Source organism: Ovis canadensis, chromosome 9 (assembly GCF_042477335.2).
Source record: "Ovis canadensis isolate MfBH-ARS-UI-01 breed Bighorn chromosome 9, ARS-UI_OviCan_v2, whole genome shotgun sequence".
In the NCBI taxonomy this organism is placed as follows: Eukaryota; Metazoa; Chordata; class Mammalia; order Artiodactyla; family Bovidae; genus Ovis; species Ovis canadensis.
The window spans coordinates 46,239,041-46,256,183 of record NC_091253.1 but is presented as its reverse complement, the minus strand read 5'-3'; the positions used below and the strand labels follow the sequence as shown (position 1 = coordinate 46,256,183).

The following is a 17,143-nucleotide window of genomic DNA, read 5'->3' as shown; positions in this document are numbered from 1 at the left end:
CATGAGGGAGATGCGGATTAAAACAGTGAGATACCACCACGCACCTATGAGAGTGGCAAGCATCCAAAACACCGACACCACCCACGTCTGGACAAAAGGCAGAAGGAGAGGAACTTCCATTCAATCACGGAGAATAAAAAATGGTGTAGCTGCTTCAGAAAACAGCTGGGCGATTTTTTACAAAACTAAATATACTCTTAGTACCTGATTCAGCAATTCTACTATTTACCCAAATGAACTGAAAACTTAAGTTCACACCACAAACATGCATATGGATGTTTATAACAGCTTTACTTATAACTGCCAAAACTTGGACACTACTAATATATCCTTCAGTGGGTGACTGGAGGAACACACTGTGGTCCAACCAGACAACAAAATATTAATTATCAACAAAAGGAAATGAGCTATGAAGTCATAAAAAGGCATGGAGGATACTTAGATGCATATTGCTAAGTGAAAAATAGCCAGCATGAAAAAACCACATAATGTATAATTCCAATGACATTCTGGAAGAGGCAAAACTGTGGATGAGGAAACAGTTAAAAGGTCACTGGTTGCCAGTGGTTCAGAGAGAGGAAGGAATGAATGGGTGGAACACAGGGGATTTTGTGGGTACTGAGCTATTCTGTACGACACCGTAATAGTAGACACATGTCATTATACATTTGTCAGACCCACAAAAGGTACAGCCCCAAGAGTGAGCCCAGTGAAAACAGCGGATCTGCAGTCATCACAATGTATTAATATTAATACTGGCTCATCCATTGTGATAAATGCACCACACTATGCAAGATGTTAATAATTAGGGGAAACCGAGAAGGTGGTGAGTACTACATGGAAAACCCTCTGTACTTTCCACTCAATGTTTCTGGAAACCTGAAGCTACCCTGAAAATTAAAGCATTAATTTTTAAAAAATTTAGTAGATTAAAATTTGTGACAGAATGGGCATGGAGCCACATACTTCTGAGTTGATATTTCAGAAAAATGTATCCTCAATTTTGAAATGACTGTATTACCTTAAAATATTTCTGCTGAGAAAAGTTGTCCACAGCTACTAGCGTGTCCCTTCCTAGCACCCAACAGTCTTTGCGAAGATCGCAATGATCAAGGGCAGGCTGCTCTGCCTTAATCATCGTTATGTAAAATACAACAGAATTTTGCTAAATCCTCTTAACTGAATCCCCAAACTTCTACAATGTTAGCTTGGAAAAATTACTGATAAAAGGTAGAAGTTTACTAATGTTTATTAAAGTCATATTCCTAATGATACGCCTGTAGCTATCTACAATCAACGAAAGATACAACTAAATTAGACATAAAAACAGAAAGACAGAGACCATCAGATGAGGCAGCCCTGAGTAAACATACATATCTGCATAATGAACAGGATTTTATCAGAAATTAGCAATCCTGAAGAACCACTGCTGTCAACCAATAGTTCAGTAAGTTGATTAAATAAAAATAGGACGGTTCAGTTCAGTTCAGTTGCTCAGTCGTGTCCGACTCTTTGCAACCCCATGAACCGCAGCATGCCAGGCCTCCCTGTCCATCACCAACTCCCAGAGTTCACCCAAACCCATGTCCATTGAGCCGGTGATGCCATCCAACCATCTCATCCTCTGTCGTCCCCTTCTCCTCCTGACCTCAATCTTTCCCAGCATCAGGGTCTTTTCAAATGAGTCAGCTCTTTGCATCAGGTGACCAAAGTATTGGAGTTTCAGCTTCAACATCAGTCCTTCCAATGAGCACCCAGGACTGATCTCCCTTAGGATGGACTGGTTGGATCTCCTTGCAGTCCTAGGGACTCTCAAGTCTTCTCCAGCACCACAGTTCAAAAGCATCAGTTCTTCGGTGCTCAGCTTTCTTTATAGTCCAACTCTCACATCCATACATGACCACTGGAAAAACCATAGCCTTGACTAGATGAACCTTTGTTGACAAAGTAATGTCTCTGCTTTTTAATATGCTGTCTCGGTTGGTAGCAGATACCTAAACTATATGGTAACATTCAAGATACTCCAGCCTGGTGTAAAGCAATTGGATGGTATATGCTAGGATGGACAGGTGAGCATCTGAAGTTTCAAAGTGTTTCAGTTGTTTTGGTTTTTAAATTATGCACAAGTATCTCCTTGAATGATGTGAGTTGGACCATAAAGAAGCCTAAGCGCCAAAGAATTACTCTGTGACAAGTGACACTGCTTTACTTTCATAGAAGTATGATCTTTTTATTTAAAATTGATAACCAACCAGGACCAGTACAGTACAGGAACTCTGCTCGATGTTATGCGGCAGCCTGGATGGGGAGGGGAGTTGGGGAGACTGGATACATGTATATGTATGGCTGAGTCCCTTTGCTGCTCACCTGAAACCATCATGACATTGTTAATTGGCTAAGTCCTAGTCACTCAGTACTGACTCTTTATGACCCCATGGACTGTAGCCTGCCAGGTTTCTCTGCCCATGGGATTCTCTAGGCAAGAATACTGGAGTGGGTTGCCGTGCCTTCCTCCAGGGGATCTTTCTGACCCAGGGATCAAACCTGCATCTCTTATGTCTCCTGCATTGGCAGGCAGGTTCTTTACCACTGGCACCATTATTATTTTTTTAAATGGTACTGAATTGTGATAACGAATGCATATGAAGTGGTTTGACTCCCTAGGGAATGGGACTCTGGTGCTCCTGCTCTAGGATTGCTGTGAAAGACTTACTGAGACCCTCAGGGGGTTGTGAACCAAGGGGGTTGGGGACCTATGAATCTGTAACTTTACACAGTGAGCAGCAGCAGGAGGGGGAAGATGCAGCAGGTGGGTGCTGTCAGCTGAAGCAGCCAGGCTGAAAGAGGGTGGAGGGTGGGGCCCTGGCAGGTGCACGTGGGGGGAGGGGGCTGGGGTGCTGCCGCTGGAAACCCACCCTGTCACCTTCCAGGCTGCCCACTGAGCTCTAAGCAGAAATCACTGATTCTCAGGGAGTACTCATGCTGGGCTGGGTGCCTCCTGGTCACTTCCAGAAAATTCTAAATCAGTTAAACAGCGTGATGGCTATTCTGTTGAATTTCCATTATTCGTAGGGCAAATTTCTCATTTTCCCCACCATCCTCGTCACCCAGGATCAAAACCTCTGTCATCTTTGCAGTCCCATTTTATTCTCCATTGGGCCCTTGTCACTTTCTGTGTAACCTCGCTGGGTTTCTAGGCTTAGGGAAAGGCACGGACAAGGCCAATAGCATCATTCTGATGGTTTTCCCCTACATTAGTCTTCTTTCTCTACTAAACCCTGTGTGCATGCTCAGTTGCTCAGTTGTGGCCCACTCTTTACGACCCCACTCTTGGTGCCTGCCACATTGCCTCTGTCTATGGGATTCTCCAGGCAAGAATACTGGAGTGGGTTGCCATTTCCTTCTCCAGGGAATTTTCCCAACCCAGAGATTGAACCGCGTCTCCTCTGGGTCTTATTGCAGGCAGATTCTTTATCCACTGAGTCACTGGGGATGTCCCCTACTAAACCTTACATGATATTAATGACTAAAAGGTCCACTTTAGATGTGACTGTTCTGAGTAGTGTGGTTGCCTCCTGGCCAGGCTCTGTGGCATCAGGCTTTTCCCGACTCTGGGCTCAAATTTGTGAATTATCATCTCATCTTTTCATTTACATTCAGGATCCATCAGACCCACCCTCTGCTCTTCACCTGATTAAATGAATGAATTCTACCTTTACTCAGAGGCAAGCTTCAAAACTGAGGTGTGCTTTCATTCACCCACTCCCTGCCCACCACTCTGTATTCACATTTCTCCATGGCATGACCATACGAATTTAGCTTACAGGATCTATTTCAGCATTTGCCTTGCCCCTCCTTGATGAACGGCAAGCCCTGTGAGAGCAGGGATTTTTGTCAGGTCTGTACCCCGTTGGACTGCCAGTCTGGAGAACAGAGCTTGGCACTTGGAAATGCTCATTCATATTCATCATGGCACGGAGGCCACAGTAGAATAAATGCTCAGAAAGTGTTAAGACACCATTATTACTACTATACCATCATCTCAAATTCTGCTTGCAACATCTCTGGTACTGTCAACAGGAGAAAACTGCAAGTTTTCTGCCCCACACAGCTCCTCACAGCCTGGCTCCAGTCTGTCTTGCCGCTCAATGTGACAAGGCCAGAAACTTGCATTTATTGACATGGTAGCGCCATTCTGCCTCCCCATGTAGGCCATCCCACTGATTCTCCAAAGCCTGATTCAGACTGAGTCTTGCCTACATCCTTCTCTCCCTGACCACTTCTCTCCATCATCAATTTGGGATGTAGCCACAAGCCCCAGGACACCACCAACCGTCCTATTTTATGTGGGTCTGTAACTCCTGCATCAGCTGCTGTTAATGTGTGTGTCTCTCTCCTCCATGGAGACGGTAAATTCCTCGACGTACTATCTGATCAGCCTCCTTGTACACCACCCTGCTTCCACCACTGAGACACACACAGTCCCCTGACCTCATCACCACGACACGGCAAAACACCTCGGTTGAATTGAAGTTGAACTTAGAAATCCCACGGACTATGCTGGGAAAGATTGAAGGTGGGAGGAGGAGGGGACGACAGAGGATGAGATGGTTGGATGGCATCACCGACTCAATAGACGTGTGAGTCAACTCCGGGAGTTTGTGATAGACAGGGAGGCCTGGCGTGCTGCAGTCCATAGGGTCGCAAAGAGTTGGACACAACTGAGCGACTGAACTGAACTGATACAGTAGTTTGCAGTCAGAAGCAATTCTGTAGGTAGATCCCATTATTTTTATTAGCCACAATCTATCTGGTTTATAATAGATCAACAAATGTTAGTTCCCCAAATCATTTTCGTTTCAGACAAATCCGGACCATGGCAGCCGCCTATTCACTCAGTCTGTGACCATTCAAACAATCTGGGCTGAAATCTCAACTCAGTCATTTCTCCCAGATGAAGGTGCCAAGAGCTTTAGGATGACGAAATTTGGGTCCAATCTGACTCCTCTATTTCTTGAGAGCCAAACAAACACTTAATTGAACTTCATCCTACTCATCTGTAACACGCAGATAACACTACTCCTTCAAGGGTTATTGGGAGGATTAAACACAAGAGCATATGTTAATCCCTCTGCCTCAAAACAGTGAACAATGCATTACTTCCCATTTTCTCTCCCCATCCCCCCAAACAGGGAGAGCCAGATTATAGAGAAGAAAGGCTCATGGGACCTTTGGCACAAAGAAAACTGCTAAATAAAAATCACTAGGGAGTCTTTACAAGTGTAGGTTTCACCAACTAAAGTGTTACAGTTTGCACAGCACCGCAGACAGGCCTCTAAGGCACCCCACACTCAGCCCCATCCCAGACTTTTGTTCTCTTCCCTGAGATGGAAGCAGGCCAGATTACAGAACCCTCCCCACTCACACAGGGCTCCCCTCACTGAGCTGCTCAAGCCTCTCACTGTCTTACAGCCCCCACTCACCCATCTGGCAGACAAACGAGCTCTGTACTTACAGGTCTTTCTTTTTCAACTGGCTTTGGGTCTCTCCTCTGATTTGTCACCAAAAGAGTAAAAGCCTGAAGAATTCTATTTTTGGCTTCCGGGTGTGGTTGGCTGAAGGACCCAGAGGACTAAGGGGCAAACAGCGGGGACACAGTTCAGTCCCCCGGTCCTTCACTCCCCAGGTTTACATCGAATGAAAAGGCAGCTTTGGTGCTTCAGACTCCAACGCCCAAGCCTGCAGCCTCAGCTACCATGTCCAGAGTTCCTCCTACAAGCAGCCGTTCTCTGCCTATCACCCATCCACCTCCGGGAAGCCCTCCAGCCAGCCTCACGCTGAGCTGGAGACTCAGACGGGCACAGCAGGCCTTTCAAGCAGCCCCAGGAGGAGGAAGTTTCTTGTTCCCACGGGCCTGGGTTTTTCTCTTTTGGGTCTGTTTTCTCTTTCTGAAACCAGGAAGCTCAATTTGCCTAATGGTTAAACCCAAAAGGATTACAGATTTTTTTTCTGTAAGAACCCGCAGTCCCATGGTCCATCCCTCCTGGTAATAAGCAATCCGTTTCCAAACCATCCCGACACAGGGGGGCTTTCTGTTCTCCCCAGGGAAGACTCTTTCATGCCACTATTTGGATGAAAAGTACAACATTTACAGAGCATTCATATTTTTGTTTTCCCCTCTCACCAAAATGCTAAAAGTGCAACCACTGAATTACATCTCAATTCCCTAAAGAGACAAAACCTAACTCTTTCTTTTCTCCCTGTCTCTGTTTCTTTCTCTGCTTTTAACCAAACTGCTTTTAGGTTCAGACTCTCACACTTAGATCCCTCACATTTCCGTTCATTAGCCCTGAACGCCCAGCGACTTCTGCTTTTCTTGCTGTAATTGAGGTTCTCCTTCTCGCCTATGTTTTTTGCTAAAAATGTGCCCTCCCTTAGTAACACAGCCAAACCTTCAGCAATCCTTCCTTGTGCCATCAGCTCCCCTGGTTTTAACCTCTAGGCAAGGGAGTAGGGGGCCTCACCCATGGCCCCAAGTGGCCCCAAGAGGGAACCATGGATAAGAGGGTGTCACTCAGGATCAGAGAGCTGTGGCTGAATGTATGACTGTTGAGCTGCTGGTCGATCTTGGGAAGTCATTTACTTCCCCCATCCTCAGTGGACTTACTGGGAAACGGGGCCACTGCCCACTACCCGCAGGGCACCTGCTTTGGGAGGGCTCTTGTCAACATCACTTAAGTGTGCTTACTCACAACTGCCTGATTCTTCCCAAAGAATCCTTTCTACATGAATCACTCAATTCTTTTGTTTAAAAGAAACGTTTTATTTCGTATTGGAGTATAGCTGATTAACAATACTGTCATAGACTCAAGTGGACAGCAAAGGGACTCAGCCATACATATAATGTATCCACTCTCCCCCAAACTCCCCTTGCATCCACGCTGTCACATAACACTGAGCAGAGCTCCTTGCGCTGTACGGTAGGTCCTTGTTGGTTATCCATTTTAAATACACTAGTCTGTACATGTCCATCCCAAACTCCCTAGCTACTGCTTCCCCTCATCACCCGTAAGTGTTGCTCAATTCTTTGAAACATATTGTCAGCTGTGCTGGTGGCAGGAGTACATCCTGTGTTTGCTCTATCACTGTGTTTATTCAGGCCACAATTCCTTTATTATTATTATTATTGGAGTTTAGTTACTTGACAACGTTGCCTTAGTTTCTGTTGTACAGCAGTGACTCAGCCATACGTATGCACATATCCTCCCTCTGTCAGCACAGCGCGCTCAGTGGAGTTCCCTGCGCTGTACAGCAGGTTCTTGTTATTTATTTTCTGTGATTATCTGTAAGGCCCACTTAGGCCTTGATTCTTCTTCTAGGTCCTTGTTAAACCTTTCTTGCATCTTCTCAGTCCTTGTCTCTAGGCTATTTATCTGTGATTCCATTTCGACTTCAAGATTTTGGATCATTTTCACTATCAATATTCAGAATTCCTTCTCAGGTAGATTCCCTACTTCTTCCTCTTTTGTTTGGTTTGGTGGGCAACTCTCCTGTTCCTTTACCTGCTGAGTATTCCTCTGTCTCGTCATCTTGGTTATATTGCTGCGTTTGGGGTGGCCTTTTTATTTTTTATTTATTTTTTTGGGGGGGTGGCCTTTTTATATTCTGGTAATTTGTGGAGTTCTCTTTATTTTGGAGCTTCCTCACTGTGGGTGGGGTTCTATCAGTGGCTTGTCAAGGTTTCCTGGCTAGGGAGGCTTGTGTTGGAGTTCTGGTGGGTGGAGCTGGGTTTCTTCTCTCTGTTTTTGAAGACAATGGTCTGCTTTTCTGGTTGCCTGATGTCCTCTGCCAGCCTACAGAAGTTGTTTTGTGGAGTTTGCTCGGAGTTGAAATATTCTTTTGAGGAATTTGTGAGGGAGAAAGTGGTCTTCCCGTCCTATTCCTCCGCCATCTTTTCTGAATCCTAGGCCTTGATTCTTAACCTGAGCTAGGCATTCAATACCATGGGGCTTTAGGGAAAACACACGCTCCGGTTCCATGCCAGACCAGGCTCTCTGAGAGTCAGGCCTGGGCATCAGTATTTTAAAATCTCCACAGGTGAACAAGTAACTCTAAAACTTTTTAATCATTCCTTTTTAAAAAAGATTTTCTAGATGCATACCATTTTTGAAGTCTTTATTGAATTTGTTACAATATTGCTTCTGTTTCATGTTTTGTTTTTTTGGCCCCAAGGCATGTGGTATCTTACTTATCCCACCCCGGATGGAACCTCAACTCCTTGCACTGGATGGTGGAATCTTAACTACTGGACCGCCAGGGGGGTCTCCACCTCTAAGAGTTTTAGGTGGTGGTGAGTGTGATGCAGAAAAAGCAGGGTAGCAGGAGGTGAGGGAGGGGACGGTTGGTGAGCAAAGTCTGGGTGAGAACATGTTCATGGCGAGGACCCCACGGAAGGGAACAGAACCACTGAGCCCCATATGTGGATCAGAGACGGAGTGGGCAGAGGGCTGGGCTGCCCAGCATCCGAAGTGGGAGGTCTCGAGATGTCCTTGTCCCTAGTACCGCAGACTTGCTTACTCAGCCCTTCCTTTGGCTCAGGGCAGTTTTGTGTAAGACCTCAGCTTCCTTGCAATATTTCCTCCTTTCTGCTTACGCTGTGGCCAGAGCAGGTTTCCATGGGAACCCAAAGACCTACTAATGCCACAGGTTATCTAGTTTAGACTCATCTTATTTGTGGAGCCATAGCTGACAAATTCCAATCAGGGAATCTGGGGGGAACCGAGTACAGCGACCACCACTGAGGATCCCGGACGCACTATTCCTTTACCTGGTCTAGACAGCCACTGTCTCCTCATTCACAGTACTCGTGGGTCAAACAAAATGTCCCCATTTCCAGCTCAAATTCCATGCACCTGGGGTCACTGTCACTTGCTGAATCTACCGTAAGAGACACAGGAGCTGCAGACACCTTCCAGACATGGGCCTCCCCTCAAGGAGCACTCTTTTCTTCCCTTCTTTCTTCAGTTCATGTCACCAGCTCCTCCTCCTCCACTTTCTCAACAAGTTTGACACAATATCATTAGCGTATCCAGTGGTAAAAATGTTTGAAGAGCAACTGCAAAAGAATGACTCTTGCTGATCGCAGCATGCTCAGTCACTTCAGCACAGCTGCCCCTTTGCGACCCCACAGACTGTAGCCTACCAGGCTCCTCTCTCTATGGAATTACCCGGTCAAGAATACTGGAGTGGGATGTCATTTCGTCCTCCAGGGGATCTTTCCCACCCAGGGATCAAACCTGTTTTCCTGCATTGACAGGCGGGTTCTTTACCACTGGGAAAGTCATCTGGGAAGCCTGTCATCATTCCAAATGAACAGAAACCTGGTCTTTTATTTTTCTGTCTGTGTACACACACACACACACACACACACACACACACACACACACACACACACATACACACAGACTTCCCTTGGGGGCTCAGACAGTAAAGAATCTGTCTGCAATGCACGAAACCTAAGTTGGATCCCTGGGTTGGGGAGAATCCCCATGGACAGAGGATCCTGGGGGGCTACAGTCCATGGGGTCAGAGAGAGTCAGACATAACTGAGTGACTAAGCACGGCATGTGCACACACATACACACACAGTGTTGCCATCCCCACATCTCTAGGTCAGTGTGTGCTTGTCCCTCAGGGGTGGGGCATCGTGACATGCAGGACATGATGAGGGGTTTACACCTTCCTTCACATCTGAAGGAGTCAGAAGTCAGCATCAAAGGTAGGACACCCACCTAGAACCCCTGTTCCAATGGAACCATCTCCACTGCTCTGGGATCTGTACCTTGCACACACACCCTCCCAGAGTGGCATCAGGTCTGGAAATAAGGCATAAACCTTTCAAAATCACCCCTAGTAATCTGACAAAGTCCAGGAGAAGCACAAAATTTACCCTGAAAAGTACTATTTTTATTTTTTAACTTTTTGTTTTATATTGGAGTATAGCCCTGAATATTCATTGGCAGGACTGATGCTGAAGCTAAAGCTCCAATACTTTGGCCATCTGATGTGAAGAGCTGACTCACTGGAAAAGACACAAATGCTAGGAAAGATTGAAGGCAGGAGGAGAAAGGGACTACAGGGGACGAGATGGTTGGATGGCATTACTGATTCAATGGACGTGAGTTTGAGCAAACTCTGGGAGGTAGTGAAGGAGAGGGAAGCCTGGTGTGCTACAGTCCATGGGGTCACAAAGAGTCGGACACAACTTAGTGACTAAAGAACAAAGAGCTGATTAATAGCGTTGTGATAGTTTCAGGTGAACAGTGAAGGGACATAGTCATATATATACCTGTGTCCATTCTTCCCTGCACTTCCCTGGTGGCCCACAATGTGGGAGACCTGGATTCGATTCCTGAGTTGGGAAGATCCCCTAGAGAAGGGAAAGGCTACCAACTCCAGTATTCTGGCCTGAGAATTCCATGGACTGCACAGTCCATGGGTTGCAAAGAGTCGGACATGACTGAGTGACTTTCACATTCTTCCCTGAACCATCTGAACTCACCTGAACCCCTGTCTCATCCAGGCTGCCACACAACCCTGAGTAGAGTGAAAAGCACTATTTTTAAGTGAGAAAACAGCATATCATGGGAAACACAACCTCATCAGTTCCAATTTACTGGTTTCAAAGCTAATATCTATGGAACTCTTACTGTGTACTTGGTACTGTGTCAAGTTCTTTACATGGATTATTTCATTCGATACTTAGAACAGTCTTTCAGATACTATAATATTATCTCCATTTAACAGATGAGAAATTTGAGGCTTTGGCAGGTAAAGTAACTCCTCCAAGGTGACAGAGATAGTAAGCCTCGGAGCCCTAGTTGACTTGCTTGCGCTCAGGTCAGCACCACTTGCCCCCAAAACCCCGAGAGTCCACACGTGGGAGCATGCTGTGCAACTGAGGACCACTGTGCCCCATCACCCACCCAGAACGGCTGCCCTCTGTGCATGGGTAAGACTGGCTGTTGGATGCTGACAGGTAGAGGGTTTCTTAGCAGGTGGGGTGAGCTGTTGGAAAAGGGAAACAGGACCACAAGGGGTGAGCTTGGCAGAGGGCAGGAGAAGGAAGGAATGATTATAGAATATACCTCTGAGGGCAGAAACTGGCAGATAGAAACATCTATTTAAGAAACGTAACAAATCCCCCGACGCCCTAACCCCCGACACTTTACAGACAACAGAGTCAACATTTCTGAGCTGGGGAGACTTAAGTCATCTAGACCAGCAACTTCAGCATCTCCTGGGAAATGGGTTACAAACACCGCTTCCCAGCTGGAATTGGGGCATCACTGTCTTGTCAGTAAAACAGGGAGGCTGCGCTAGTCAATCAGTGGTTCTGGACCTTACCACAGGTGTTAAGGATCGCTGGAGGTTCTCTCACATCCAGACTGCTGGTTCCACCCCGAGAGGGGCTGTTTCTCTGGGGGTAGAGGGCAGGGGGTTGGCGTTTCTACCTAGCCCATGTCCAGAACTGCAAAACAAAATCGTGGAAGATGGGGCAAAGGACAGTAAGGGCTACAGTGGAAAGCAGGCAGCAACCAGTTCTAAAATTCAGAGAATTTAGAGATCTTGGACCACTGCAATGCAGTGCAATGGAAACTGAAATGAGAAGACAACTTTCAAAAGGAAGAGCAGATAACAGATGAGGCGTCAAGACGAAGCACAGCCTCAGTCATCAACCCCGTGTTAATGTGTGTTATTATAAAATGGATCTTTTACATTTAATTAACAAACCCATCTGGCTTCCCAGGTGGCACAGTGGTAAAGAATCCACCTGCCAGTGCAGGAGACACAGGTTCAATCCTTGGTTTGGGAAAATCCTCTGGAGAAGGGAATGGAAACCCACTCCAGTATTCTTGCCTGGGAAATCCCACGGACAGAGGAGCCTGGCAGGGGGGCTATAGTCCATGGAGGTGCAAAGAGTAGGGCACAACTTACTGACTGAGCGCACACACACACCCATCTGAACTCCCCATCTACGTGGATGTCATTCACTCCTCCTAATTCCAAGCAGGGGAAACCTCGGGCAACAGAGGGTTGAAGCCCCTCCCTAGGCTGGCAGCCCAGGACCCCCCGACACCAACCCACTGTCATTGCTCACCTCCTCCACCTTTCTTTCAAACTGGGTTCCCACGTTACAAACACAATGAACAAGGTCGGGGAGTGAAAAAAACACCCTAGCATTTTCCTTGGTCTTTCTCCCTTCACCAAGTAGGTGAATCTACTGGCTTTTGTTCTGAGATGGTGTTTTCTCACGTCTGGAAGGGAGAGTGGGGCGGGTGCAGCGGAGGGACGAGGAACACAGCTCACACGAAGAAGCAGATGTGTGGGCTCCCTGCAGAATCTGGAAGACACCCCAGGGCTTGGGCTGGTGCCTGGACGCCTCAGCTGGTCCAAGCAGCGCCCAAATCAAGGCTGCTGGTTGTGCCAACCCACCTGCAGGGCCCCTACCGCCCTGAGACCCAAGGGACCAAAGCCTCTCACACGTGGAGACTGGAACATTCTGGCTTTTTCTTCCCTACTCTGACTTGAAGGGAATATTCACTCCCTGAGGTATGGGATCATCCCAGCAGGTTTCATGTTAATACTTCAGATGCTTCTAGGGAGCAGAGGGCTGGCCTCCCGGGGGCTCACTGTGCTCTCTGTGCCTCACACTCCCACCAGAGCTGAGTTTGAAACTCTCCACCCTGGCTTTCAGCCCTCTCGTTTCCCCTCTACCCCAACCCACAGCCCATCCGTCATGCTGCACGGTGCTCTTCCAGGTCTCTTTCCAAAAACAACTGCAGCTCTCTGCCGTTTCCTCGTTCCTCACACGATAGAGCTTGGCAAGACTCTTCCTTCACAGCAGCCTACATTCCTGGTTCCACAAGCTGCTCACCTCACCCCACCCACCCTAAGGACCAGCTCCATGGGAACCCCACACCTGAGGGCCCCATTCTCCTCTAACCATCACACCTGCTCCTTCTTGGAATAACAACCCTCCCCCAATCCACCCCACCAGCCCATAAGCAACCTCCTCCTTCTGGTTTCAAATGAACCATTTCAAATGCCTCGTCCTGCGTGCAAAGCTGTCCGGAGCTACCAGGCAGAACTGACCGTCCCTCCTGGCTCATGTCTCGTCCACACAGCACCGTCAGTGCCCAGGATGCTTTCAAGCCCATCGGCAGACATTCAACAAACTCTGATGAACTGTGTAACTAATGAGACCACTTATGTGCCATTATTTCTCCTCCAATCTCTCAAAAGGCTCTTTCACTCACATCTTCAAGACAGTTGGAATTCAACGATTGTATTTTATTTTAAAAATTATTTATTTATTTATTAACTGTGCTGGGTCTCTGCTGCTGCGTGAGGGCTTTCTCTAGCTGCGGAGAGCAGGGGCGATTCTTTGTAACGGTGCCTGGGCTTCTCATCGTGGTGGCTTTCCTTGTTGAGGAGCACAGGCTCTAGGTGTGGGCTCAGTAGTTAGTTGTGCTCGGGTTAGGTTAGCCAGAAGCATGTGGGATCTTCCCGGACCAAGGATGGAACTCTTGTCTCCTGCATTGACAGGTGGATTCTTTACCACTGAGTCACCAGGGAAGTCCTCAATGACTAATAATTATTTCACTCAAGCCAGTGTTTTCCAGATTTGCCAGCCCACGAAAATGGCTGGCGTATTTGTTAAAAATACAAATTCTTGGACCCTGCCCTAGGCAGACCACTGAATTCAAATCTATGTGAAGCAAGTGAGCATTCATAACAAACATTACATGTGATTCTCCAGGTTTGACTTAGGGGACATTCTGTCCCCCAGTGGAAGCCGAGCAACTTCGGAAATAGAACAACAGCAATAAGCCTTATTGACTGGCCATACGGAATTTCTGGTAAAATTGTTTTACTAAAAGATTTAAGTAGAAGGGGTGGAGAAAAAGACAGAGTCGTGGCATATATCCAGTTTTCACTTTTCCAAAACATTCTCTGGGGCCATTTTACATCCAAACCCTCTGTAATCAAAATATTTATTTAATCAAGTGGCTTCACCCTACAGAAAAATAAAGTCAAGGAGAATGAACTTTTTACAAGGACCATTTTAAAATAAATCTTAATATTTGTAGTCCAATTTTTAAAAAAATGTATCTTTTTAATCAGGAAATGCAATGTCACAACAGTGCTTGTACACACTTGTTTTTTCTTCATAAAAATAGAAATGAGAAGGCTAAAATTCTTATTTGGGCTAAAATTTCAGAAAATACTTCAGTGTAGCCATGCAGTTAGTTGTAATGTTTGTTTGGTTGTCAAGTCGAGTCTGACTCTTGTGACCCCATGGACTGTAGCCCACCAGGCTCCACTGTCCCGGCAAGAATGCTGGAGTAGATTGACATTTCTTCCTCCAAGGGACCCTCCCAACCCAGGAATCAAACCCACGTCTCCTACATTGACAGATGGATTCTTTACCATTGAGCCACCTGGGAAGCCCAATTGTAATGTTAGATATTACAGTTGTAATGTTTGGTATAATTGTAATGTTGCATTTTATAAAAGCTGTGACTAAGACACTTCTGTACCCAGTTTATTTTGCCTGTCCTCGGTTGTCCACATAACCACTTCATTGCAAAAACTGTCCTATTTGTCCTGTTTCATTATGCCTATCGATGGATCCTTAAAGACATTGCAAAAGAGGCGCACAGAAATGTTACACAAGGAACTATTAATAGAAATAGTCTGTAGCCCAGTTCCCAGGAAGCACATTTCTGTTTTCCCACCATTTCCCTTAGTAGCAGCTTGAAAGTGTGCAAGTATTAGTTGCTCAGGCATGTCTGACTCTTTGTGACCCCAAGGACTATAGCCCACCAGGCTCCTCCGTCCTTTGGATTCTCCAGGCAAGAATACTGGAGTGGGTTGCCATTCCCTTCTCTAGGGGATCTAAATGTTTATTTAGAAAATAGCTCGTCCCAGTCACCTGTGTCCTGGACTGCTTTTCTCTATTCCTTTGGAGCAGAGAACACAAGATGGGTCGGGGGAGGAGGAAGGGGAGACAGTTGGAGGGGTGGGCCTGTACAGAGAAGCGGGACAATTCATGAAATGTCCACGTTTTCCTGTTTACACACCCTTAGACAAGGCTCGTCAGTATCACAACACACACACTTCCCGCCCCATCTTCTCCAGCCCAGGTTAGGGCCTCCCAGGTGCTGGGGTTGGAGACCCAGAAGTCATCTTGTACTCCTCTGTCTCACTCCCCAGATCCAGCTCATCAGTAAGGCCTCCCCATGGACATCCACTGCCCATTCTCAGTCTGACCTCCCGGCTCCAGCCCCATAGCCTCCCACTGCCAGAGAAAACGCAGGATATCCAGCAACACCGGCATTTCACGAAACAGCCAATCATTGTTTAGTATAAGTGTGTCCCGAACATTGCATGAGATATACTAAAAATTCATTACATGCCTGAAATCCAAGTGTAACCTGGGCATTCTCTATTTGTATTTGTTAAATCTGGCAACTCTCTCTAGGGCTTCCCAGATAGTACTAGTGGTAAAGAACCTGCCCGCCAACGCAAGAGACGAGAGAATTTGGTTCAATCCCTGGGTTCGGAAGATCCCCTGCAGTAGGAAATGGCAACCCACTCCAGTATTCTTGCCTGGGATATACCATGGGCAAAGGAGACTAGCGGGTTACAGTCCATGGGGTCACAAAGAGTCAGACACAACTCGGCAACTAAATTAGGCACTAAGACATATTGCTGATGAATGAATGAATGAGTTTCCTGTCTGTAAAACGAGATTTCCTTACATTGTAAGCAGTCTTCACTGCAGCATGTCCAACTTTCATAATAATATGTTGACATCCCCAAACAACCTTTTCTGCCCCAAACTCAGACTTTTCCCTCTCAAACAGTGAATGCACATTCCTGCCTGTTGCATGGTGCTACTGCCTGCCCTCCAAGTTCAGAGTCACCAGGAGCTCCGTCCCAGCCCCAACAGGTGATAGATGGGACAGTGTGTTATTCGAGCGTTTCATTATATTTTAAAGTGATAATTTTAAAGATGTAGTAGGAAGCTAAAAGTCCAAGGTGTTGATATGAATGCTAGGAAAAGACACGATGAAAATTACAAGGTAGGTTGAAAGCAGGAACTCTTCAGTCTTAAGCAAAACACTCTTTTCAGTGTAAGCTGGTTGCATTTTCTGGTGAAGAAAATGCATGCAATTGAGACCATGGACGGAAATGCTGAACACATATTGAAAACTGCGTCTGAACAGGATTATGCCGTTTTGAAATGGTACAAACTGTTCAGCTGTCCGGGAATGGAAGCCCTTATCACACACTCTATTTCTGGCTTTGGGATTCCGGAGAGGAAGAAGGGCCTGCAGGGGACCATCTGTGACTCAGCTGAGAAGCAAGGCAGCCAGGTCCTCCCACTGCAGCATGCAAAGACCCCTCCCCTTATTTTACAATCCTTCTGATTCCTGGCAATTGTTGGAGTTTCTGAAGAAGAAAAACATGAGGTCTTAGTTTGGACTTTTCTGAGCTGCTGGAGGAATGGCTTATTTGCAGTTGTCCAGGCCCTTTGGGCTGGGTAGATAGGCAACCTGAAGGCGGGCCAGGAAACCACAGGACAAGGAGGAAGGGAAGTGCTGAAGGCCCATGTCGGGTGGGAGAGCCTGAGAGTTGACTTCAGCAAGAAGGAACAAGAGACATGAATGCACACGCTAACCAGAAGCAGTGGTTCCAGGAAACCGTGCAAAAGGCTCCCCAGTTCAAGACTCTAAATCACACGTGGTTTCTTGAGCCATTTAACAGATGTAGCACTGTTTTCTTTGAGAAAGCCTTGGAAAGGTACCAGGGTTCGTGCTGACACAAGGACCACTAGGCGTTCAGCACACGTTCACGGGAGCCTTCCTCACGCGGATGACGGCGGAGGGCGATGAGCAGGACTATCTCGACCCTCGGGAGCTCTCGGTCAGTGGAGAAGCAAGCAAGTCTGTGCTGATGTGGAGGGCACAGGTGTCCAGCAGAGCAGTGTCCACCGCTCTTGGGAGCTGCAGCAGGAAGCAGATGGCCCTGTGTGTCCAGACATTTGAGGCCAACACCTCAGTTACAGCTGAAC

At 46.8% G+C, this 17,143-nt stretch overlaps 1 protein-coding gene across 6 annotated transcripts in view; it reads right to left on the bottom strand.

Annotated features, from left to right (window-relative positions):
• The window catches only part of LYN (LYN proto-oncogene, Src family tyrosine kinase), a 109,282-nt gene that overhangs the window by 66,437 nt on the left and 25,702 nt on the right, over positions 1-17,143 (bottom strand). The window contains exon 1 of one of the 6 annotated variants that reach the window (XM_069600061.1): positions 5,516-6,152. The exons of 4 other annotated variants lie outside the window; for them this stretch is intronic. The gene's annotated coding sequence lies outside the window, so the exon portion shown is untranslated. Of the gene's footprint in view, positions 1-5,515; positions 6,153-17,143 lie in introns of those variants that run through there. One more of the 6 variants, XM_069600057.1, reaches the window with a different exon arrangement.